Raw genomic sequence first — 5,704 nt, 5'->3', positions numbered from 1 at the left:
TTGCATGAAAGAAATAACGATTTTTTTCATCGAAAAAATTAATTTACATTTGATTTATATTAAATAAATTTGTATTAAGTTCGTCTATAAAATAAATTCAAGGATTTATATAGTACTTCAACGATGGAATTTGAGCTTCTACGTTCGTTCTAAAGCATTAATGTATTCTATTAATGCAATAGTTTCAGTAAGAGGAGGTTGCAACGTTGAAAGTCGGTCCGTTACGATGAAGAGCTATCGAGCAAATGGATCTTACTATATAAATATATATATATATATATATATATATATATATATATATATATATATATGTTGATATAATCGCAAACGCAAACACAGGACATTCTTCAAAAATTAATACTATAAAAAACATGTTTCTATATATACATATATATACATAATATAATATAAAAGATGTTACGAGTGATGAAATCGAGAATATTGGATCCTCACGAGATTTCCCTCTTTTCCACTTAACATTCTACCTGGTTTTATATATATATAAAAAAAAAAAAAAAAAATAAGTGGGACGCTATATTTATAATTAAACTCGATTGGAACCGATTATCGTAGAAAATTCTAAAAAGAAATATAGGATATAGAAGTAAATATATAAATTGAAAAGACCCGAAACTCGAATATACATATATATGTATATATATATATATATATATATATATATATATATATATATATATTATAACTTATTCATTCTATATACTAAACTCTGTTTACTATAAAGTTTGTTCAAATTTTGCTTTCTTTTCCTCTTTTTCTTCAAAATTAATACAAAAAGTACGAGAACTCTTTATAAGATTCGAATCACGATTACGAACTTCACATAATCTAAACGTTAGACTCTGTTTTTATATATTTTCTTTTTTTTCTGATCTTTATTAAAATTTGTTATTTTCCTTTAAAATAGATATTAAAAAGAAGAGAAACAAAATAGAAAAAAAAAAAAGAAAAAAAGAAAAAAGAAAAAAAGGAAAAGAGAGAAAGAAAAAGAGAAAAAGAAATTGAAACGATTTTCGATCAAATATGATCCCCTTAATAAAATTCACGATTTAAATGATTCTTATCTTCGCCACGTTGTACTGAGATCAATCTAATAAAAAAATTATTTGCCTTGCAAATTCGTACGAGAGCTTAACGCAATGGAAAATAAATCAGGATGAAGATTTTTTTTTCTGTTCGGTGAAATCGTTCGCAAAAAGAAAAGAAAAAAAAAAAAAGAAAAGAAAAAGAAGAAAGAAAAAAAAGAGGAAAAAAAAAAAAAAAGAATTAATTGTCATAAATTCGAAACGATAAGTCCATTAAATCGAAAACTGTTAAAGATCTTCGATCTTTTTGTGTGATCCGATAGATCTAGATTCACGTTACTAAATCCCACCCCTCAGAACTCGTGACGGTTTCTCTTTCGAGTCGACACGAGCACTATCCTCGTCCCGCGTGCCAGCATGTCGAGCCAGTGGAAAGAGTCAGTGCTGCGCGGGCCTTCGTGGCGCGAGGACGTTCGCCGTACGGGGACGTGTACGTACGTTTACGTAGGTGTCCCCCTGCGTGCGTGCGTGCGTATGTGTGTGCATGCGTGTGTACGTACATGCGTACGTAAGTGCGTAAGTGCCACCGATCCTCCTTTCTTTCTCTTCGTGAGAATAAAATAAAAGAGAAAAAAGAATACAAAAAAAAAAAAAAAATTAAACAAAACAAGAAATAAAAACCGAACTGAAAAATAGTGAAAGAGAAGAAAGAAAAGACAGATAGTTAGATAGATAGATAGATAGATAGATAAAGAGAGAGAGAGAGAGAGAGAGAGAGAGAAAGAAAGAGAGATCGATAAAAAAAAAAGAATAGAGAAAAACATATAACGGAAAACTTGAAAATATATTTAACGTATTCTTTAAAAGGAATAAAAAAATATATCACGCGAACTATATGATCGAACAATTTTTTCCACTCTCTATGTCGGACTATCTTGATGATGCGCGCGCGTTATTGTTTGCGATTTGAATAAATAAAAAAAAAAAAAAAAAAAAAGAAAAAAAAAGGACAAGTAGAAAGAAGTAAATAGAAAAAAAAAGCAAAAAAAGAAAAGAAAAAGAGAAAAGAAAAGAAAAAAAAAAAGGAAAGAGTCGGATAGAAATCGTAAAAAAGAAGAAGTTCAATCGTCGCCTCGAAGAGGACACTCGCATCCAAGGCGAGGAAAAAGAATAAGAACTAGAGAGCGTCGGACGTTGACCGGTGAGTTTAAATGAGATAAAAGGAGATAGATATAGATGTCTATATTTGTTTGCATTATTCTACATTTGTTTTAATATTAACGACGATCGATTATTAATGATTATTAATTAAATTACATACGTATTAATATTAAATTGAAATTTTGTAATAGAGAAAGAGAGAGCGATAATTAACTATTGATAATTAAAAACACGATTTAGAATTGGATTGAAAATAATTTCAAAGAATTTTCAATAAAATTGAAAAAAACGTGATCGATCGATGACCGAGTTCGAATATAATCCAATCGAAAATTTCAACCTCCTTTTGATATTTCATTCCCTTTTGCGCATACGCAAAAGAAAGAGCAAAAAAAGGGGATGGATCGTTTTACTTTTACGAGGGGGAGGGCAGGGGAGAGGGGGGGGTGGAGAGAGAAAAAAAGAAAACAAGAAAAAAAGAAAAAAATTATCAAAGAAAAAGAAAAGAAAAAGAGTCCAATAATTTTCTTCTAGGGTAAATATCAAAGGACGGAATATTTTTTTTTTTTTTTCCTAGCGAAAGGTTGTCCGTAGATGCTCGATATATTTCACTTTAAGATTACGACGAGTACGTGAGGGCGATACGCGGGAAGATTGGCCATTTGTCAGTGTCGAAGAAAACGTATTTTATCTATGTGGATCATCGTAATTTTTTATCTCTCTCTCTCTCTCTCTTTTTGCCTCCCTTTTTTTCCTCCTCCTCCTCTCTCTCTCTCTCTCTCTCTCTCTCTCTCTTTTTACCTCCCTTTTTTCCTCCTCCTCTCTCTCTCTCTCTCTCTCTCTCTTTCTCTTTTTTCTTTCTGTCTCTTTTTCTCTCTTTAATGAAACAACCGATGTCGTTTTACTAATCGTTCGAAAACCGCCCATTGTCGTTTTGATATCAATTTTCCAGGTAGTTAGATACGATCGAGAAAAGAACTCTCGTTGGATATAAGATTTTATCGCGATTCCCGATGCATTCGATTGATAAATAATGACAAATAATTATTCACCCGAGTCGATACTTCGACTCTCCTATGAATTGTAAATTTTTAACGACCGTTCACTTTCTCGAACGATCTCAAATATGTACATCGATTATTATTATTATTATTATTGTAATTGTTATTATTAAAAATGACGCGATTATAACGAAAAAAAAAAAAAATGATCAATGAAATAAAAAAAAGTAAAGAAAAAAAAAAAAAAAAAGAAAGAAAGAAAGGAAAAAAAAGAAGGAAAAAATGAAGATATAAACGATAATCTCCTAACTACGCGATCATAACAAAAAGGAATGATCAATGAAATAAAAGAAAAAAAAAGGATGGTAAAAAAAGCAAGAAAGAGGAACATAGAAAAGAAAAAGAAAAAAAAAACAAGGAGAAAGGACAGAAGGTGAAAAAGAGGAGGAAGAGAGTAAAAAGAAAAATGAAAAAAAGAAAAAAAAAAAAAAAGAAAAAAGAATTAAAAATGTAACGAAAAAGTCCGCTAACTGAACAATACAATTACCCATGTTTTTTTACATAATTTTAATTAAAAACCTTGACAAACCCAAGTTGGTCGCACGATGAATTTGTTTTATTAACGAAAAAAACAAGAAAAAGAAAAAAACAAAAAAAAATGTAAAAAAGCATGAGAAAAAAAAGATAAATAATAAAAAGAAAAAAAAAGAAAAAAAGAAAAAAAAGAAAAAGATAAAGGACCGTAAAATATTAGAGTCGGCTGTTACGCTCAGCGTACCGAGAAGTAATCGTATAAACTAATATTTCGAAGTGGCACGAGTAGCTGGAAGACCGACGAGTGCAGTGCACACGTAACGGTGTGCATCGCACTATGCGCCTATAATATTATATCAGAGGATGGTATACGCGAGATACATTTTTATTGACTATCCCTTTTTTTTTTTTCCTTATGCTATGTCAGGTATCTATGGCAATGGCAGAAGTAAAATAAAAAGATCAAAAAGCAAAAGAGAATAGGGTTGAGAAGAGAAAAAAAAAAAAAGAAAGAGAAAAAAAGTAGGATAAAAAAGAAGGGTAAAAAGGACAGAGACAGTCGATGAAGCGTATTTTAATACGACCCTTACAAGTATATACTTATGTAACTACCCATCTACGTATATACATACGTACACTTTCCTTTTCATTTTATTTATTTTCTCGACATTTTCTCTCTCTCTCTCTCTCTCTCTCTCTCTCTCCTCATTTCTCCTTCTCCTTCTCTTCCTCTTTCGTCTTTATTTCTCTTACCTTAGTAAGACTCGCCACAGCCTATCGGTCTTTCCATCTCTCCTTAATGGACTCTATACACGCACATAGTACGAACGCACAAACTAACACAGACACTATTCAACGTTATATATATAGATTAGACTTAGATATAAATAAATTCACACAAGAATATTTAATGTTCTTAAATACAACGGTCCATTAAACATTGGAAAAAGATATTAGATCTCTATCGTATTTCTTTTTTTCGCTTGTTAAATTATATATAAGTTTTTCTACAAAAATTTTCCTCTATATCAATATAGGTTTGATATTAATTCTTAAGTTATTTCTATTCGTTCCTTATGATTTCGAAAATCTATGATGTTTTTCTTTTCTCTCGTTTTTTTTCTTTTTTCTTTTTTTTTAGTATATAAAGACAAAAAGAAAAAGATAAAGGAAGGAAACGTAAGAACGAGCATATCGCTTTTAGTTTCAAAATGAACATACCAAAATGGATCATCTCACGGCTCGACCGACCACCACTATTGGATTCCATTTCAGGCAGCCTCTCTATACCTCGCAAAACGATTCGGTCGTTGCACCTCCAAGAGCTTTCGACTACTTACTTACTTTCTCTACGTTGTTCGTCCCTATTTCCTTACGAATTTATCATCCAACACTTAGACAGCGGTCTATTCTTTTTTACGATTTTTTTCTCACCATTTTTCTATTTTTTTGTTTTGTTTTTTTTTTTTGTTTTGTTTTATTTTTTTTTCTCTTTTATTAATCGGTCAATAATTTATCCGATGTTTTATTAAATGCTTTTATATAAAAGCATTCTATAAAATGATATATACACATTTATATACGATCTTAATAATGTTACGAATGTACGATACAAATTTTAACAAAATTATTTCTATAGATTTGACGATCGATATTTTAATTATTATTTCCATATTCACGATTACAATTGAATCTATTAATGAATATATTTTTTTCGTCATTGTCATTCGTTTTAATCGAATCAAAACGAGAAAATATATATCTATATATTGTATATTATAAATAATTGATTTATATTTTAATGGAGTATCATAAAAATTGATAAATCTACGTTTTGGATTAATCCACGAAAGATTAAATTCTTCAATGATCTTTTGATGACAGAAAAATAAATAGAGAGAGAGAGAGAGAGAGAGAGAGTAAAATTTTCTTAGCAATTTCAGACTCAATGTTATTGTAATAAAA

At 29.9% G+C, this 5,704-nt stretch overlaps 1 protein-coding gene across 7 annotated transcripts in view; it reads left to right on the top strand.

Moving 5' to 3' along the window:
• Positions 1-1,471: 1,471 nt before the first annotated feature.
• Positions 1,472-5,704, top strand: part of LOC124423745 — a 66,741-nt gene continuing 62,508 nt past the window's right edge. For 6 of the 7 annotated variants that reach the window (XM_046961860.1, XM_046961859.1, XM_046961861.1 and 3 more), the window contains exon 1: positions 1,804-2,244. The gene's annotated coding sequence lies outside the window, so the exon portion shown is untranslated. Of the gene's footprint in view, positions 1,620-1,803; positions 2,245-5,704 lie in introns of those variants that run through there. The other variant, XM_046961857.1, reaches the window with a different exon arrangement.

This window comes from Vespa crabro, chromosome 4 (assembly GCF_910589235.1).
Source record: "Vespa crabro chromosome 4, iyVesCrab1.2, whole genome shotgun sequence".
Taxonomy (NCBI): domain Eukaryota; kingdom Metazoa; phylum Arthropoda; class Insecta; order Hymenoptera; family Vespidae; genus Vespa; species Vespa crabro.
This window is presented reverse-complemented; position numbering and strand designations above follow the sequence as displayed.